Genomic DNA, 21682 nt, shown 5'->3' on the forward strand with positions numbered 1-21682 from the left:
GAATCAGGGATGACTACGTGGTTTTGGGGTCTGAGCACTGAGCACTTGTCTTTTAAAGAGTTGGAGAAGAAGCAGGGAAGTAGGTTTTGGTGGTGAGTGCAATTGGGTTTCAGTGTGGGGCTTGTTGTTTGAAATGCCTACATACAAGGAAAGACACCAAAGAGGCCATATACAGAAGTTCTGAGGGAAGGTCTGGACTAGAAATGGATGTGGGAATCATCAAGTTTCAAGATGTGAGCATGAGGACCTCATGTTTGGAGATCTGAAGAGTGCAGGAAACAATAAAAGACACTAAGAAGAAGCAACCAGTGAAATTAAAAAAAAAAAAAGTATGGAGGATTGGTGGCAAGCATGTGGAGGTTCTCTTGTGAGTACTTTCCTCTTTCTGATGGGCTAAGAAGCAATGCATCAGGGGCACCTAGGTGGCTCAGTCGGTTGAGCGTCTGACTTCGGCTTAGGTCATAATCTCACGGTTCGTGAGTTTGAGACCGCGTCGGGCTCTGTGCTGACAGCTCAGAGCCGGGAGCCTGCTTGGGATTCCGTGTCTCCCTCTCTCTCTGCCCCTCCCCTGCTCATGCTCTGTCTCTCTTTGTCTCAAAAAAAAAAAAAAAAAAAAAAATTTTAAAAATTTTTAAAAAATTAAAAAAAAAAAAAAAAGAAGCAATGCATCAGCTGAAATGGCGTTGAGAGAAGATGTGTTGGTGGTTTGAAGATAGAGAAGAAAGTGTTAAATGGTAGTATGGTAGTTTAGCCTTGGGATCAAGAGAGCTCAGAGAGGAAGAGGAAAATAGCACTTTGGGGAGAGCTCTTATCTTTGGAGCAAGGAGAAGAACTGATGAGTGGAACAGAGAAAGATTAGCCCAAAAAAAGAAATATCAAGGATAGAAAATATTCAAGGCAGGACAACATATTACATGCGAGTTTGAATTAAGAAGTCATATTCAGATCCCATGTGCATTTCTTCTTAGTTTTGTGACCTTAAGCAAGCAACTAGGCTCCACTGGACTTTACCTTCCCCGTTTGTAAAATGGGAATAATAACAGGAACTGCCTCAGAGCATCATTTGTGAGCATTACATGAGCTATCGCTTGTAAAGTACTTAGAATAATCCTGGCTCATCACATGCCACTGTTATCAAAGTCAGAATTGCAGAAAGGAAGTTGACAAATGGCCACAGACCATCTGAATGATGTATGTGGAACCTGGAAAGTACTATCTCCACTTTGTCGGTTCTGGGATGCGTGCAGGGCCTGGGCTGATATTTCTGAGGGACACATTCACACGTGCCAGTGCCTGGGCTCCATGTCTGCTCTGGCTTGGCTTCCATGACTCACTGGAAATGATTCTCTTTACGTTATTTCAGTCTAGAGATGAGTCTTGGTTGAGGCTCTGAATTCACCAAACTTAGAACCACCATCTCCAGACATCTTTCAAGATATCAAGTTTTCCATTGTTTAAATGATTTAAGTCATAATTTTCTGCTACATGCAGCCAAAATTATCCAATATGATATGCTAAGGAAATAAGGGCCTCCTCGATCAGAGTAAGAATTCATTAAATCACACTTTTTTTGATAGGTGTAATGTAACAATAGAAGTCTCCTTGTTTATTCTAGTCTTATTGGGAAATAACTTACATACATCACTGTATAAGTTTAAGGTATATAGCATGATATTTTGATTTATATACATTAAAAAATGATTACCACAATAGATTTAGGTAGCATCCACCGTCTCATATAGATACAATAAAAAGGGGAAAAAAATTCTTGTGATGAGAACTCTTAGGGTTTTCTATCTTAACAACTTCCCTATATATCATACAGCACTGTTAGCTATAGTCACCATGTTGTACATTATATCCATGATACTTATTTATCTTATAACTGGAATTTTGTACTTTTTGACCCCCTTCCTGCAATTTCCCTTCCCTCTCCTACTTCTGGTAACCATAAATCTGACCTTTTTTTTGTATAAGTTTGACTGGTCTTTTTTATCATTATTATTAGATTCTACATTTAAATGAGATTTATCTTTCTTTCTCCGGTTTATTTCACTTAGCATAATGTCCTCATGGTTCATCTATGTTGTCACAAAAGGATTTCATAATTTCTTCAGCTATGGTATACATAACTTAATAGAATATATTAATATTAGTGTTGTATGTAATATTAATATAATCTATATGGTATAAAATATAATTTATTTATAATTATATAACTAATTTATTATATATATGTGTGTATATCACAATTTCCTTATCCATTCAACCATCAGTGGACACTTAGATTGTTTCCATGTCTTGGCTATGATAAATAATGCTGCTGTAAACACAGGTGGGTAGATATCTTTTGAATTAAGTGTTTTCATTTCCTTTGGGTATATTCCTAGAAGTGAAATGGCTATATCATATGGTAGTTCCATTTTTAACTTTTTGAGGAATTTTCCTTCTATGCTTAATTTATGAAGCATTTTTAATGTGAATTGATATTCAGTGTTGTCAAATGCCTTTTCTGCATCTATTGAGATGACTATATGATTCTTTTCTTTCATTCTATTAATGTGGTAATTGATTGACTTTAATTGATTTGTGTATCACTTTAATTTTACTTTTTCACAATTCTATACAAAATTCTCAAAGACAATAAATTCCAATTATACTTTCTGATGCAACTGAAAAAAATTCCCAAAATATGTCTTGATATTTCTTCGTTGTTCCTATAATTACTTACTCATTTAACATATTCAAATGAATTCCATTTTAATATAAGTATAATAGTAGCAACAATAATAATAATACCTGTTGCATAGAATAAACTTTCCTTAATTTAATTCTCCATTGTTATTGAATTGAAGATTAAAATACTTCTGGTGTCAGGTTGGAGATGTAGAGACTTATAAAGAATATCATTCTTGTATCCAATGGAAAAAAGGCAGTCTGTTTAACAATTGGTGCTGGGATAACTGGACAGCAACATGCAGAAGAATGAAACTAGACCGCTTTCTTACACATACACAAAAATAAACTCAAAATGGATGGAAGACCTGAATGTGAGACAGGAAGTCATCAAAACTCTAGAAGAGAAAGCCAGCAACAATCTCTTTGACCACAGCTGCAGCAATTTCTTGCTCGACACATCTCCAAAGGCAAGGGAATTAAAAGCAAAAATGAACTATTGGGACCTCATCAAAATAAAAAGCTTCTGCACTGCAAAGGAAACAATCAACAAAAGTAAAAGGCAACCGATGAATGGGAGAAGATATTTGCAAATGACATATCGGGTAAAGGGCTAGTATACAAAATCTATAAAGAGCTCACCAAACTCCTTACCTGAAAAACAAATAACCCAGTGAAAAAATGGGCAGAAAACATGAATAGACACTTCTCTAAAGAAGACATCCGGATGGCCAACAGGCACATGAAAAGATGCTCAACATCGCTCCTTATCAGGGAAATACAAATCAAAACCACACTCAGATATCACCTCACGCCAGTCAGAGTGGCCAAAATGAACAAATCAGGAGACTATAGATGCTGGAGAGGATGTGGAGAAATGGGAACCCTCTTGCACTGTTGGTGGGAATGCAAATTGGTGCAGCCACTCTGGAAAGCAGTGTGGAGGTTCCTCAGAAAATTAAAAATAGACCTACCCTATGACCCAGCAATAGCACTGCTAGGAATTTACCCAAGGGATACTGGAGTGCTGATTGATAAGGGCACATGTACCCCAATGTATAAAGCAGTGCTTTCAACAATAGCCAAATTATGGAAAGAGCCTAAATGTCCGCCAACAGATGAATGGATAAAGAAGATGTGGTTTATATATACAATGGGGGCACCTGGGTGGCTCAGTCGGTTAAGCTCAGGTCTTGATCTTGGTGGTTCATGAGTTCAGGCCCCACGTTGGGCTCTGTGTTGACAGCTCAGAGCCTGGAGTCTGCTTCAGATTCTGTCTCCCTCTCTCTGCCCCTCTCCCATTTGTGCTCTGTCTCTCTCTGTTTCAAAAATAAATAAACACTAAAAAAAATTATATATACAATGCAATACTACTTGGCAACAAGAAAGAATGAAATCCTGCCATTTGCATCAACGTGGATGAACTGGAGGGTATTATGTTAAGTAAAATGAGTCAGTCAGAGAAAAACAGATACCATACGTTTTCACTCATCTGTGGATCTTGAGAAACTTAAAAGAAGACCATGGGGAAAGGAAGGGGGGAAAAAGTTACAGACAGAGAGGGAGGGAGGCAAACCATAAAAGACTCTTAAATACAGAGAACAAACTGAGGGTTGATGGCGGGTGGGGGAGAGGGGAAAGTGAGTGATGGGGATTGAGGAGGGCAGCTATTGGGATGAGCACTGGGTGTTGTATGGATGCCAATTTGACAATAAATCATAGTTTTTAAAAAAGGATATCATTCTCGCCTTTGCAACTGGAAAAACTCGGACCCATGAAAGAATTGAGGTCTCAAGGCAAATAAGAAACTTCAAATATGGAGAGACAGATGCCTACAAAGATAAATAGCACTTTGCTAGACTCTACATAAAATGAATAGAAGATATAGCTAAAATGTTTTCAGAAATTGCTAGAGACTGAGAGTGAGCTTAGTGTGAGAGTGTAAAGCCCCCAGATGCTGAAGATACAGAGGTGTTTGCACATTCTTGCTGGCAGCACTCATAGAAAAGATTTAGAAGAATTCTTGAGAAAGCTTGTTTTCATGGTACTGACTTGAGAAAGGGAATAGCAGTCACTGCCCAAACTTCCCAAACCCACCTCCTCTGTCTCCACTACGGGATGAAAGGCTTAATCTCCAGGGGGAAGAGTAACAAAACCCATCACCTTAGGGTAAGGTAGAAATCCACTGCATCTGGGGGAAGGGAGCAGGGAAGGAAAAAAAAAAAAGAAGTTGCATCCCTCCCATGGGAGGGATACCACCTGATACCCATATATCTGCTATGGGAGAAACACCCAGAAGGTCCAGTTTTATAGCTGGAGGGGCAGAGCACTTGCGAAGGCCATTGGCCAGATCCAAGAAAAGAGCCTTGAGACTGAGACATAATCAAACATGAGGGAATGCTCTCTTTCTCTGGCATCCCCAACCAGCCTTACGTGCTTAGAGAAAAATAGCAGTGGAATATAGCTGGGAGAGCTGCAAGACACCAATGTCTGTTGGGCAACAGTGCAAATGGAGTTCTGAGCAAAGAAAGAACAGGTAATGATAGAAACTCCAACAAACCAGCCCACGCTGTAAACACAGGGCATCACTAGGAGGATTTGAAGATTGAGGTACACTCAGGGTAACCATCAGAACAATAAACCCCAAGTTTGGCCTAACTCTTCAAAAGATTAGCACAAATCCTTCGCTTAAGATCAGGCTGAAGAAAAGGGATGCTCATCTCCAACTTTAAATAACATTTACCCCAGTCTCTATACCCCTACACAAGATATCTAGCTTTCAACAAAAAAAAAATTCTAAGGCATATGAAAAGTAAAATACATACACACACACACACACACACACACACACTCACAAAAAAGGCAAAGCAATTATCAGGATCAGACTGGCTGTGTATGACACAGATGTTGGACCTATCAGACAGAAAGTTTTCAGTAATTATGATTAATATGTTACTGGCTCTAATAGAACAAAGTAGACTGCATGCAAGATCAGATAAGTAATTCAACAGAGAGATGAAACTATAAAAAAGAATCAAATGCAAATACTAGAAGAGAAAAAAAAAATCAGTAGCAGATATGAAGGCCTCCAACAGGCTACTCAGTAGATTCAACAGAGCCAAGGAAAGATTCTGTGAAATTGATGATAGGTGAGTGGAAACTACCCCAAATGAAACACAAAGAAAAAAGAACAAACAACAACAACAAACAGAGCGCCCAACAGTGTGGGACAATTTCAAACAGAGTAGCATATACACAAGAGGGAAAAAATGGAACCAAATAAATAGTTGAAGAAATAATGTCAGAGAATTTTACAAAATTAGTGACAACATGAAACCGTGGATCCAAGAAGTTCACAGAACACTAAGCAGGATGTAGTAAAAAGGAGTGAAATAGAATTTGTTTTTTAATTTTCAAACAAAAACTAAGAGAATTCATTTCTAAAGGAAATGCTAAAGGAAATTCTTCAGATAGAAGTATGAGATAGAAACTTGGACCTACACATAAAAAAATGAAGTGAATAGGAACCGAAATGAATGAAAATAGATAAAATTTATTTTCTAGTTGTAAATGTGATAAGAGATAACTGACTAATACCTATAGTATATGTAAAGGTAAAACTTATGAGCATAATAGAACAAAGGATGAGTGGGAAGAATTAGAAATATACTGTTGTAATGATCTTGCGCTACATGTAAAGTAGTGTACCATTATTTGAAGGTAAACTCAGATTAATTTGAAACACATATTGTAAATCCCAGAGTAATCACTAAAAACATTTTTTAGAGAGGTATAATTAATGAGTCACTAAAGATCAAATGTAATAAAAAATGCTTAGCCCAAGAAAAGACAAAGAGAAGAAAGAAATACAGTACAAATGGAACAAAGAGACATAGCTAACAAGAAGTTAGATATTAATCCAATCATATAAATAATCACTTTAACTGTAAATGGTCTAAATACATCAGTTAAAAGTCAAAGATTGTCAGATCGAACAAAAACCAAGACTCAAATATGTGCTGCCTACAATAAACCCATGTTAAATATAAAGACAAATTATGTCTTTAAGTGTTTAAAGCTTAATCATATAAAATATGTAAAGTATGTTTTATATATTAACAATATAAAAGCTTAAATTATAATAGAGTGAATCATTAACTTCTATAGAAGATACTATGTACCATATGGATATGCTTTACATATACATGTGGATTTTACATCATTACAGTATACTATGAGGCAGCAATTACTATCCCTAACTTTAGAAATGATAAAACAATAGCTTAAAAGTTAAATAATGTGTTCAGTGTTTCTTACCTAATAAATGACAGAGGGGGGATCACAACCCAGGTTGTTTGATTACAAAACTTACATAAAGATTCACTATTTGGAACTGCTACTACAGATAGTTTTTGGTTATGAGTTTAATAATGCCTATTAATCTATTCATTAGGAATGATTTCACAATATTTCTGATTGTTCTGAGTGCATGCCTTGAGTAATTATAAAAACAGGTCCATTTTACTATGGAAAAGAGGGGAAAATAACATGACCTCGATTTGAAATAGTTACAATTTCACATGCCACTATTTTATAGGTCTATAATAGCATAGATATAACTTTTTAACTCTCCAATTTTACTTTGCCCCTGTGATCTTAACTTCTCATACTCTCAAATTTTCTAAACACTAATTCACATTATTATATTTATCTTACTCTTTTCTTAATACTCGTCTGTTTTGAACATAAATATTGGCTAGACACCACATACTTTGGCAATATCCAAGTTTCTATAAACTTAGCATAAGTATCAATTTTATAACACCTTATCTATTACTTGTATACATTTAGAATCCATTAAGCTATATAAAAATTCATGTAAAGATAAATCTGGGAACTGGAAGTAATTTTCTGAAAAGCTTTGAATACTGCCAACAAATGTTTATATAAGAAAAAAAAAGCCAATAGATTAATAGGATGTTTTTGTTTAAATGTTAAAGTTATAAACTTTATATTTTAAAGTTTTACTTTTGGTTTAATTGCCTAACTAGTCAGCTTAGCACAAAATCCTGTATTCCTTACTTGATAGTCACTAGGGTGTATTTGAAATGGAAAACTTCAAATTCATTTTAGCTACAGATGGTTATTGTAAAGAATACTAAAAATGGTCATAAAGCAATCGGCCAATAAACACACTTAAAACAATAAAGTGTATTTGGAACAAACTGGGTTAAAATAGTACATAACACCCATTGTAAGCGGCAATATCAGTTTCAGCAGTAAATAAATTGGCATGAACTATGCAGTTGTTAAAGTTTAATCATAAATACTTGACATTAACTGGGAGTGAGAGAAGAAAAGTTGGAGAAAATGTATCATTCAACTGACAGTGAGGCCTATCTTGCACAGCAGACTGGATACTACTCCACTCCAGAATTCCTCTAATGCCTAAAGTCAATCTTCCAGATTTTCTGATCGATCTCAGTGTCCAAGTGGTAAAAGGTATACTTGACTGTGCTCTTTAGCCCCTAAAGCTACCATCATGCTCCATTTCATCTATTAGAGAGAATAACAAATCGGAGCGAAAGAGCAATAGACATCAACCTAATTTCTCTACAGCTCAGAAGGATGACCAATGAGCTGCTTCCTCTTGTTGTCCCATGACATAAACAAATGCCACATGTCTACAGGTCTTTGCTTACAACCTAGGGTATGTGATTCCTACCAACAATATTTTCTTCTGCTGATAGTTGAATAAAATCCCTTTGCATAGGTCTGCACGGAATATTATAAAAATATATTTATTAGTGCTTATTATCTGTCAGGCACTATTAAAACTATTTTAGAGATATTACCTCCTTTAATAATTACAACAATGATCTGAAGTAGGTTTTATATTATGACTGTCTTATAGATGAGGATAGGAAGAATTGGAAAAGTTAAATATCTCTCCCAAGAGCACCCAGCTGGTATGTGGTAAGCTCGGACTAAAATCTAGGTGCCCACATGACATCTGAACTGAGATCTGGAACCCAAAGGCGAGTGGTGCGAGACCACACAGTATGTTTAGTCAAGTACTTTTGTATGACTGCAAATTAGAGCATGAGTGAGACGAGGAAGACCTTGGGAGAGATAGACTGTCAAGGGCCAAGTAATGAATTAGATTGTTGACCACACAAAGTCATAGGGTATTTGAGACTTTGGCAATGACAAGCTGCTTAAAAAATGTTTAAGGAGGGATAGGATGTGCTTAGTGATGCAATCAAAATTTAAAAACAATTAGTACTTTTTCTATGATTCAGATGAGGGATTACAGGTGCCTAAGCTCTGCTGTGTTAGTGAAGATGAAGAGAAAAGCTATAATTGGTAGTGCTTATACTTGAAATGGAATTTGATGGAGAGAGGGATAAATTCAAGATAATGGCTTTAGGGGGCCAGCTAGAAAGCAGGGCTATTCAATGCGATAAAGAATTAACAGAGGAGGAAACGACTGCATATACTGAGAGCCCATGCCGTGGTTATATCCTGGTGGACACATCCACTAGACATTTAATAATATTTAATAATAGTTTAGTTCACTGGAGAAAGTGAGAAGAGAAAGACACAACAATGAGGGACCACCTGTGTAGGAGTGATTAGAATATAAAGCATCAGTGAATGAAACGGAGAAAGGGTGAGCAAAGAGAAAGAAAGCCAAAGAGAATGCTATGTTAAAAGCCAAGGATTGCAGAGTTGGAAGAAAGAGAATCCCAACAACATCTAAGGAAAGAGAAAGATCATGTAAGATTAAGCATTGAAAAGTAGGAACAGGATTTTGCAGCAAGATCATTGATGATCTCAGAGATGACAAATTTGGTCAAGGATTAAGGGTGGACTTTTGGTCACAGTTAACTGAAGAGTAAATAGGAAATGAAGTGGACATATCAACTAAAGATTACTGGGGGTTTTGTTTGTTTTGTTTTTGGGGCGTTTCTTTGGTTTTTTGTTTTTGTTCTCTTTTGAGAGGTTGGTGGTTAACAGAAACTGAGACTATATCTGGCAGGGAATACAACTGTGAGAAATTTTTTCCCCTTTTTTTTCTTTATTTATTGGCATACTTCATTGTCTCAATTTTCTGTCGTGAGACAGTCAGGCTAATAAATTACAGGAAAGTTTTCTATAGAAAGTTGAGTAGTAGGGATGAAACTATGTATCATACACTGAAAAGTAAATGATGGAGAGGAAGAGAAGGCAGTGGGAAGCTTGACTGTAGCTAGATGGGCATGCAGCTTAGAAGAACCCCCTGTTAACACTGGATAAATAGCAAATGAGTGAATTTTTCTTGGCACACATCAGGTTCAAAACCTTGTATGGCAGACTGGTTTGTCTTCTAGAAACAACGTTCTAGAGCTAGAAAAACTACCTACAACTTACCTCCTCAAGCTAGTCTAAGGCAAGGGGCACAGTTAAAGTCTTTTTAAGAAAATCTGGTGATACTTTTTGACCACCCATGTGGTTCCAGCCCTTGCTTATGTCTCCTTTAAAAAGCAAAAGCAAAGTGGGTCTCTGGTGAGATTGCCCTGTTTACCCCTGGTGGTAAACAGTCTCCAAAGATGGCGTCTATCAGTTCTTTTTTTCCATAGCAACATGCCATACCACCCATTAAGAGAGAGGGAGAGAGTCTATTTCCGCTCACTTTGCAGCCGGGCTTGTCTTGTGACTGGCTTGGCCAGGAATTCTGTCTCCAGTCATGTCCCATTCTGGTCCAATTTTGAAAAAGCAGCTTCTTACTCACATTTCATTTAGTTGGAATTTTTAGCCCCTTGAAATGTGCGGCTTTTGTTCGGGTTGGGGAAATGTATATTACAACTCTCTTCTGGAGCTACTTTAGCATCATTCTCTGTAGGTAGGTTGTTTCTGGTGCACTCTGGTTGGAAAGTGCAGATGGTTTGTGTTCCGGGGCCATTCAGTGGCCACAAAAGACTTAGAGAGACTTTTCTATAAATGATGTTTTCAGATGCTGCTTCTGAATGTCAGGGGTTGAATTCTGGTGTCACACGTTCAAAGGCCCTCATCACACGCATACCACGTGGGCTTTTTGTTTGGGAAATTGATGTGGTCTAACCCGGATTGCTTACGAATAATTTCCAGCTTAGAAAAGGCTGTAGAAGAAGTTGTTGAGCTCAATATCTGTTGAAAAAATTGGTTTCTTTAAAAGAAAAAAATAAACCACTGAAGCTATTTGCAGATTTCAATTTATGTATGAAAATGGAAAACGCAGTATTTAATTTCTTAATGGAAACCTGTTTCCAGCCTGAAGAGATCTGTGGAATAGACCTGATTGCACTGGAACAAAGAAGGTCTTCGTGCGAGCAAGTGCAAAGGAGCGCTCTGCCCGAGAAAACAATCTGGCAATTAAATCAGCTACCTATAAAAACAACACGCTTGGCTTTAGGGTAAAATCTAAATTTCCTTTTGATTCTGTATTATTTTTGGTCATCCTTTTCCCATTTATTTCAGATAATTAAAGCTTCATTATAATTCTGCTTTATACAAGATATTTAACGCAATGCATTTTTAGTTCAGAAATTTTTCAACAAGGCTTGGGTTTTTTGTTGTTGTTGTTTTGTTTTTTCCACATTCGCATTTTTTCCCAGTATGTCTGGCTTATCTTCTGAATCAAGAAAACAAATGCCATCTCTTACCAGGGACACAGCAAAAATAGAATGATTGATATTACTTGGCACCAACTGTGCTCAGTGCCTGAAGTGGAAGGCTGTGGATCAAACGCAGACCCGGGATGGCTGATAATTTGTATACCGAGTTCATAACCGGACAGCCATTGTTCTGATGCAAACAGATAGGCTGTGTGCGTACTGAAATCGAAATACAGAACATAATCTGCGCAAGGACTAAACCCCATTTTATTCTTTCTTCTTTTGTGATTTCTGAACATCACAGTGCCTTCCTAACAAAGGTACATGTAAGCATGTACTTCAATCATGAGCGCTCGGGATTTCACATTTGGTTCTGCAGATAAAATTAGGAGCTATAGTTAATAGGCAGATGCATACTGTTGCAGTGATATGGTGCATATGTAGCTTGTATCTCTATTAAATCCATCGCATACACTTATCAGCTGGAATACATTCAAATAGAGAGGGACAGAATAGAAAATAAGTGTTTTCATTGCCGATTTCAGCAAAAAAAAATGGCATTTTCCTTCAAAGTACACAAGTCATTTCTCTAACATTACATAAGCCAACATATGATAAGGATAGGCAGCTGCTATTAAGACCCAATAAACTCGCTGGAAAATCTCACGATAATGGATACTAAACAAAAGGGACAAAATGAGCAGGTATAGGGCAGTGGTCCAGACAATTCACACTTGATTTAAAGTGATTTTGATCGGTTTATAAAGAACATCAATTCATGCCGCAAGGCATTTCTTATCAATATTATAAACCACTACATTATACCTCAAAAGAAGGTTAGGTAGTAGGGATGGGAAAGGAGGTCCAGAGTGTACTTGCGGAGGGGTGTATGTGTGTGTGTGTGTGTGTGTAACAAAGAAAGGAAGAGAGAAAAGGAAAAATACATTCTCTGGTGTTTTTGAACATACATTTGTTAAGGCAAAGGAGGCTTGGTTGAAGCATTAATAACTTTCAGGACTTTGTTGAAAACTTGCCCTGAAGGACAAAGGTGTATTTGAAGATGAATACTTGTCAAGCAGTGGCAGAAGAAAAGAGAAACAATCCAAGAATGTTGACCTGCATATAAATTCTACAGAGGGAGGCAGATGATCGATTATTTTCTGATGTTGTTTGAACAGGAAAAAAATTTCTGAACTCAAAGGGACTGCATAAAAATATATTCCAAGAACATGTAGCCAATTTTCCTAAGCCAGTATTGATAGATATACTCATGGATTATTAAATCTTTAATCACTAGGAGTAATTTTCTCTGAAAGTCCATTAGCATTACTGATATATATATATATATATATATATATATATATATATATATATATATGGCTTCTCTTTCCACAGTAAACTCCAGCTCCCCTACCCTTCCCCCATTTCTCCTCCCCAACATACCCACCCACATTCACAGGGCATGCTGGAAGTCACCCTTGGTTTACACAGGATTTCCAGTTAAGGAACATCAAAACAATGGAATTACAGTCTCATAGGAAGGCCTAATAACAAGCTCTGTCTGGTTTTAAACTTCATGGCCAACTACATAAGGGGGAAAAATGCTTTCATTGATTTTCTAAATCTTTGAACCAGAAAGAATCCCACAAATGATCTACTCTACCCTTCTCCAGTCAAATTTACAAATAAGAAAACAGAGGCTTCAAATAGTTAATGACTTGCCTAATAAAATCTGAAAATGCAAATCCACCAATGACCCTTTCTGGATGAAAACATTTTTATAGTTCCTTACCCTGTACAGAATAAAGCACAAGCTCTCCCTTTATTTTCACTCTCCTCATCTCCCCCTGCCCCCCACTTCCCCTCCATGGTTTTGTTAAGCAGCTCAGAACTGTTCAGAGTTCCCCACAGGACCCACTGAATCTGGCCTCAGGGACTTATTCACGGTGCCCTTTTTCCCTAGAGCACCCTGTCCACCTCCAAATCTTTGTCTCCCTGTTTAGACAGTGTTCAGGGGCATCTGGGGAGCTCAGTCAGTTGAGTGTCTGAGTCTTGATTTTGGCTCAGGTCATGATACCAGGGTTGTGGGATCGAGCCCTGTGTCAGGCTCTACACTGAGTGTGCAGCCTTCTTACGATTCTCTAGCTGTCTTCCTATACCCTTCTCCCCTGCTCACTCTCTCTCTCTCTCTAAAATAAAAAATAAAGAAAAATAAAAAAAGAAGCGTTCAAAATTCAGGATGAGGCATCATGCTTTTATAGAAATCTCCAAGATTCCTTGTTTGGTTTAGGGGTCTCTCTGTTACCTCACAAAACCGTGAATACCTTGATCACCGTTCCTAAGCCATTGCAATTATCTGTTGATCCTTTCTAAGCACTTTGAAGACAGAGATGGTGTCTTTCCATCTGTCCATTTCCAACGAGTGTCTGCAGCAAAGTATTTTCTCAACATATTTATGCATTATGCATTTTTATCACTAAAATAACCTTGTTTTCTCTATTTCTACCTATATGGTAAGCATGGGCATATTATACTTATTAAGTGATTGAAATTTAATAAAAAATATATATCACTTATGTAGAGACTGAAGTTGAGAGCATTTTCACATATGTCCTTTCAGTCAGATATTCTTTTTTTTTTTTTAATTTTTTTTTTAACGTTTATTTATTTTTGAGACAGAGAGAAACAGAGCATGAACAGGGGAGGGGCAGAGAGAGAGGGAGACACAGAATCTGAAACAGGCTCCAGGCTCTGAGCTGTCAGCACAGAGCCCGACACGGGGCTCGAACCCACGGACCATGAGATCATGACCTGAGCTGAAGTCGGACGCTCAACCGACCAAGCCACCCAGGCGCCCCTCAGTCAGATATTCTTTGAAGCAGACATTCCTCCCCCACACAGCAAAGCCACCACTATCCCCTATCCATGATGTAGTGAGATAAATATACAAAATAATCCTTGTTTAACATTTGCAAAGTCTCTGACAAATCACAGTGTTAAATTATTGTTATTATAAGTATTTTTACAGATTCATAATATATTTCTCCCATATATTTCTGCCATAATATTTGAACCTGATTTAAAGTTTCAATCTTAACATTGTTTCTCATTTCTTCTAGAAAAAAAAAAAAAATGTTCTCAGGATCCAGGGATAAGATATGCCTAAAACTGAGAAGTAGAACCGTGTCAAGATTTTTAAAAATAGAGGAATGTTTAGGTGCTGTAGATATTTAGACTAGGAAAGAAAATGTCAAGGGGGGATATCATGATCAATGTTTTAAAATATCTGAGATCTTTAATGTGAAAATACGGCTCATACTGTAGAGTAAATACATGAGTAGATGTTATGGAAATAACAGAAGCAAAGCTGGATGATCACCAGTTAAGATTGGTTTGTAGAGAATTCCTCTAAATATGGACCTTTAATCTATGAAATACTAAAGAATAATTTTAAAGAGATTCAGCTTTATCTGTAAAAATAGTTTTTGTAATGAAATGTTAAATGATTTTAACTTAAAAAAGTCTTCACTATTTTCTACATAAATCGTAAAAGGAAAACTTTAGTGTAATAAAACCTAAACTATTTCACTGGAATTTATAGGGGGGAAAAGGCATAGGTCAAGGACTGATCATATTTAGTGATATCCCATAATACCAAAATCACTAGTTGCATTGATAAATATATCATGCATTGTATTTTATTACCAAAAGGTGGGTAAAGTTCCATGGGGGAAAAAAAGGTAGAAATTAGAGAAAGAACTATTATTTGTTCTCTGAGAACATACATCATTCTGAACTTTCTGGTTTCCTGGCAACCTCCAATTTGAAATTCCATCAATAGGCGTAGCCTACGTAACATAAAGCTCAGATGGCAGTCTAGGCGTCTTTCTGTTTGCTTTGGCAGACCTCTCATGTCTCCTAACAAGACTTGGGTAACAGATGAAAATCAATAAAATTATAGTTGGTTATGAAAGACGGCAGTCCTAGGTCATTTAGCGTTTTGTACTCCACCTCCTGGGGAACGAGAATTCCACAGATTTTATGCCTCTTGGGGTGGGCCAGCTCAGTTACTTGGACAAATGAAGGAAGAGGATTTGCACATTGTTCTTGGTAGTTTTCCCAGGTGTTTATTTTCTTTAAAAGAAAATTCATAGTTACTTTAGATTACAGGAAAATCCAAGTATTCTCATGGTGGTGTTTTGGTTTATCCTCTAATATCCTTATATTATTTAGTTTCAGTGCCTTTGCAAATCCTTCTTTTAGGTTGTTTTCCAACCATCAGTATTTAAACTAATGGTTTACACATATTCCCATGGGTGCATACAGATTTATTTGTGATTCTCTGAAGAGAAATGATATTTAAATATCTTTCATTGAAGCTCAATAAGGCATATCAAAATACAAGTTAGAAGAATGTTATATAGGTAGCCTTGAACCCATTCTGGTTTTTATTCAGTAAATCATTCTCAAACATCTACACTTTAACTATTATTGCTAACAAATTGCAACACACTCAACATCTGATTGCATCATCCAGATGCCTTCACCGAGGTAGAGAACTGCTCTTAAACTGACATGGAGTTTGACCTGCCCATCATGATTTACCAGCTTGAAAATAGACAGACTGAGCTTTTAAATATTTCTCATAATCAGTCAACCTGCTTCATTCTTTAGAAGTGTGTTTTATTTTAATGAATTTACCCACTCTAGTCTGTTGAGACATTAGAGCTGATGTATCCATTTGAACTCAGTGACATTCATTTTTATACTCATGGTACATGTTTGTTACTCTTTGAACCTAACTGCAAATCTCATAGCTTATAACATGCAGCCTGTAGCCTCATCGTGACTTATGTAGCTTTGTAGTGCCAGCAATTGGTTCATTACGTAGCACATTGCCGTTGAATTAATTCGCAAGAATTCTTCTGATACTGATGTGACAGGGTATCCCAACTGCCCAATTTTAAAAACAAAGTCTTTATGTTTTTGAATAAGAGGGTCAGCTGATAGCTATGGCTTGATGTGCCTGGAGATTTTCCTTTGAAGGTGTGAAGAAAGGGGTAGACATTTTTGTATGGCACCCGAAGAAGATAGGGAAAGTCAAAGCAATGGAGAAGGATGGCATAACATCTCTAAACCAGCTTGAAATGGAGCCTTGATTATCAACGGAAAGGGTTAGAGCCTTAAGCTGAAGAAAATGATTATATGAAAGATTTTGTGAGATTTTAAGTTCAAGAAATGCTGCTTTGGAGAATAAATGAAAAGGTACAGTTGAAAACACAATGGAAGGGGTATTCCCCCTCCCCCCACTTACCCCTGGACAGCACCTCATTAGCACCCTGAGTACAAGAGGCTTTCCTCCATTCAGAGAGTCTCTGTTTTTAAATTATTGAGTTCATCTTATTTGTATTTATTGACATAACAGGTACATTTGTTCTTAGTTGTTGTTTTGATTTCTTGTTACCGCTTTCTAAATGATTATTTTTTATATACGATGCCTGTGTTTTATTTTGGGTATGTTTTCCAACTGATGGCTTGGAGGGCACACACATTATTTTTAGGTCTTGTAAACCTGGTGTTTATAAATTTTAACAATAATCTTAAAAACAAAAATCTTCTCATTTTTTTTCAGTCATACAGAGTGCATATTGACTATTCTTTTTAAACAGTGAATAAACTGGAACATTCATATTTTCTCCCACTTTTCTTTCTCACTCTATCTCCTGCTTTTAGTTGTTGTGTTATTAATTAAAATTTTTCTTATGAGTAGCTTTATATCATGAACTAATGCATTTACACCTCTATTGCTTGATTTGTCTGCTTTAATATGAAAGATTAAAAATTAAGCCTAATTATATTAGTTTCCACCATTCTCCACTTTCAAGAGTTTATTAACTATATTGCTATTTCTACATTTTCAAAATTTTAAACATTTATATTCTGCTCTCAAGCCATAATCCATACATTTGCTTATGGTTAATGCTAGCTCTGAATAGATGGACCATTTATATTCAGCATTTTCCCACAATGTCTTCCTATGATGCAGCAGAGTTGAGGGATGCTTCCCCATAACGTCTTGAACCCCAGAGTTTGTCATTATAATACAGGAGTAGTGGGTCCATTATATCCTACTTTTAAGGACCAAGCTATATCAGTTAGGATTATGTTAGCTGCAAGTAAGAGGATTTAAACCCCCCAAGGACGTATATTATCTTACATAAGAGGAATCAGCAGGTAGGCACTGGCAGGGTGGTTTATTCAGTGGAACAGAGACATTTCTAAAGGTTCAGATCTTTTGCATCTTTTCTGACTGCCAAATTCTGTGTGCTTGCTTTCCCCTCAGGCTGGCTGCCTTCATAGTCCCATGGTGGTTGGGACTATATTTCCAAGATACTAATATTCAGAGTCAGTAAAAGGGTTCACCTATCTACTTATCTGTGTTCCTTTTTAAAGTGAACAAAAATTTCCCAGAAGCCCATTCTTATGTCCATTTTCTAGAATTGTGCCACTTCTCTATCTCAAACCAGACACTGACAAATTATGATGATGGGCTAAGACTAATCACAATCAATCTCTGAACTTCATGGCCACCCCATAGTTACACAAAACTCAAGGTCTTTTGGCAATGAATAAAGTCAGGGGTAGGGGTATGTGTAGGGAGGAAGCAGGTTGAAGGAATGGCTATTCAGTAGGAATGGCTATGTCTGCCATAGTCTAGACATTGCCAGAACTCTGCAGAGTATGTGTCTGCCCTCGGTTTTGTCCTATAGGATTTGGTAGCTATTCTTATAATTCTCTGATAAATGGTTATACCCATTTCCTAGCTTCATTCCTTTATTTTTGTCCCTTCTTCATTTTGGTGGGTTTTGAGACAATAGTAAAAGAAACAACTTTATTCTGTGGTCTGTCAAGCCAGAGATCAATGGAATGGATGTTGTTGTAGCAATAAGTATTTGATAAAGCAGTAGAGAGTAAGGCTAGCAATGCACTAGAGGCAAAAATACAACGACTTTTTCTTGGACAATTAGGAAAGCTTTCTTTCCCCTGCCCCACCCCCACAGGTGAATTCTACAACATTTATTTCTTTTTTTTTTCAGTTTTTAAAAAATTTTTCTAATTTTATTTAAATCCAAGTTAGTTAACATATAGTGTAATAATGATTTCAGGAGTAAAATTTAGTGATTCATCACTTATGTATAAGACTCAGTGCTCATTAATGTCCTCCTATATGCCCATCACCCATTTATCCCATCCCCCCATCCAGAAAAAAAGCCCATTTATCCCATCGCCCCACCCAAAACATGGATGATTGACTATTTCTCTTCTTTACATCTACTAGGGACAAACATTTCACTACACTAAGAAGATATAGAACTGGGTCAAGTGATTTCATACACCTTTTCTTTCCTTTCAAATGCAACACTCAGAAAACATAAGTTTTTTGTTTGTTTGGTTGGTTTTGTTTGTTTGTTTGTTTTAATTTACTGCAGTGCTTTCTTTCAGTCTTTTTCAGAAAGTAGAAATCCTAGTTCAAGCAGTCCTGGGACTCAGACCTCAAATAACTTCTTCGGTGATGGGAGGAGACAAAATCAGATTGGGTTCACAACCCATAGCTGGTCTTCTGTAGGGACATGCAGGTGAGTGTTTTAACAAAACGACATACCTTTATTCTTTGTATAACCTTTTCTGGGGCAGAGATTGAAGGCTGATGATGAAATCTCACAATCTTTCCAAGGCTTAATCCCATTAAACTTCACACAGGGGAAATCCCATTGGACATGAAACAAAGGAACAAGTCCCTCCCTAAATAGATTAGAGAGCATATATCAAGCAAGCAGGCTTTCCAAACAAAGGAGCTTCAAGCAGGGTTATTATTTGTTTGTTTTTCAATGCAAACAAAGCAGGTATTTTAAAGGAAAGGATGCAGTGACCCTTGGCCAACTTGCTTCACAGCAATGGCTACAGTTTCAGTGCACTGCTTTTCTTTAATAAGAATAAATCATTACAGGACTAAAGCCATGTATACAGAAGGGCTGGGAATGAGACATAGAATCCATCATGATTTGGACACTGTTGCTACAACCTCTCTCTCTCTCTCCCTCTGACTTTCTATATATATGTACAAGTATATGTCAAAACAAGGCCAGTGCCCTCAAAATAGATTGATCTCTATTACTTCTCAACTGACTTCTGCCAGGACAAATGTAAACCTATGGCATATAGAACCTATTCCTGAAGTTGAAGCGGCAGCTGTGGTGGAGGAAAATGAGTCCAAGAGCTCTTTGGGTGGTAACCTTCTGACCCCTCAGGCTAAACCCCTCCATGATGGCACAGTCAGCAGAGGCCCAGAAACACCAGGCACCTGACTACTATGGTATAGATGAACCCATTGATTAATCTGATCAAAAAGTAGAATCAGAAGGAAACTCAGAACTATTCTGAAATTATGGTTGTGGTTCTAGGAGTAAAATATAAAAACCGGTCAAATGGGACTCTGAGAAAATACAAAACAACTTCTCTTTGTGGCAAATGCTTACAGAATCAGCTATATTAGCTGGTTTGGTTCCACAAAGTGCCTTGAGTTCCACCACAAATCTGGCCGTGGGCTGTGGATTATCACTTTTCAAGGAACTAAATTTAGCACTTCACATTATGGAAAGATATTAAATTTTCTTTTATCTCTTTCTGATTATTCAGGAGGCACTTTTGATCTTGGGTTTGTTTTGTTTTGTTTTGTTTTGTTTTTTCTGTGTTCAGTACTCACCATCTTAAATGTCCATAGGAGAGAAGTATGGCTTTTTGAATGTTTTAAGGGTACTTTCTACAATTAGGTAAGGCTTGAAACAGGGAACAGGACATAACTTGTGATTTACTTATTTTGAGCCTCTTTTATCATTCTACTCCCTAAAGACTAATAATCAACAGAAAGTACCTGATTTTAACATCTGCCAACACACTTTTATAGTCTTTTTTTTTTTTTTGAGGAACTGAGACAATTACCCTTAAGTTGAATAAAACTCATACTCTTTCTAAATAGAAAATGAAGTGTGACTTTAAATTTTTGAATTATCTAGTTTATAATTTTCCTACAGATCTATACGTAAAAAGAAAGCTAAAGCAATTGCATAATAAGTTTAATGTCTTCAAAAAGTAAAATATAAGATTTACCTGTTTCTATGGTACCTGTCTCCATGGCACCTGGTTAAAAGGACACGTGCATGACCCAGCAGGTCTTATACCTGTAATTTATGTCAGTGGTGCTAATTATGCTTTATATAATTTAAATCAGCCACCTTACTTGAATCTTACATTTCAAAACAATTATTTCCTCATCCTGTTCTCCTTGGGAAACGGGACATTATTTTATCCATGACATGTGATTATTTCCAAACCACCAATTTTGAATGGCCCATCTCATTTCTTCTTCTGTCACCAAAATATGTATATATAACATCAGTCCAGAGTAGTGATTGAAGATAGCATGCAATAGTGATAGAAATACCACTCCCTTTAAACAGTAGAACCCATTAAAGGCTTTTCACTTTATCACTGGTTACTTTCATTTCTCTTATGACTCAACTCAAAGCTCATCTTTCGCTTTTATGGTGCTCATCCTTTTTGAGCTATTGTTAGTGTGAAAGTAAACACTGAAAGATGAAATTCAATGAGACAACACATCAACATAAAAAAAATTCGGTAGGATGAAACAAAAGAAAAGGAGAGTAATAACAATACTGTGAGGTGGATCTGTTATTTGACTTAAAACTCGAGTATCAGGATGAATCCTAGACCTTCTCATTATAACAGACCTGAAGGAAGACAAAAATTAGCACAAAAGCACTTAGCACCAGGCACTGTTCTAGGAGTTTTACACATATTACCTCATCTAATCTTGATATCAGTCCCATGAGGTAGGCTAGTCGTCCCACTTTACCACAGGAAGAAATGAGGCCCAGAGAAGTTAAGTAACTTGCCCAAAGTTATACAGCTTGTATGCGTTGCTGTCTGAAGGTGAATGGAGGCTATTAAATTCGGATTCTATGTTTTTTACCACCATGCCTGTTCAATGTATAATAATCATAATACCATTAACTGAGAGAAGGGGAAATAGAAGGTAAAAATTAAAGGCAATGCTGGAACATGGATCACCAGCAGTATATTTCCCTTCCCATATTTTTAGCCCCACCTCTCCCCTGTAGCACTGATTCTGGTCCCTTCCATGTTGTCTACCTTGGGTTCTCTCCGTCAGATCTCAATTCTTCTCATGTTTAATTCTTCATAGCTCAATGATCTTCACCTTTGGGAAATCAAATGATGTCACATAAATGTCTTGGGGATAGTGGTAGAAAAGATACACTGAGACTTGTTAC

The 21682-nt window shown here is 36.9% G+C and overlaps 1 long non-coding RNA gene across 1 annotated transcript in view; it reads left to right on the plus strand.

Moving 5' to 3' along the window:
• Positions 1-21682, plus strand: part of LOC122227767 — a 52790-nt gene that overhangs the window by 13255 nt on the left and 17853 nt on the right. Inside the window, exon 5 of the long non-coding RNA XR_006206217.1 lies at positions 18816-18949. This is a non-coding gene — a long non-coding RNA (uncharacterized LOC122227767). The remainder of the gene's footprint in view (positions 1-18815; positions 18950-21682) is intronic.

This window comes from Panthera leo, chromosome C1 (genome assembly GCF_018350215.1).
Source record: "Panthera leo isolate Ple1 chromosome C1, P.leo_Ple1_pat1.1, whole genome shotgun sequence".
Lineage (NCBI taxonomy): Eukaryota > Metazoa > Chordata > Mammalia > Carnivora > Felidae > Panthera > Panthera leo.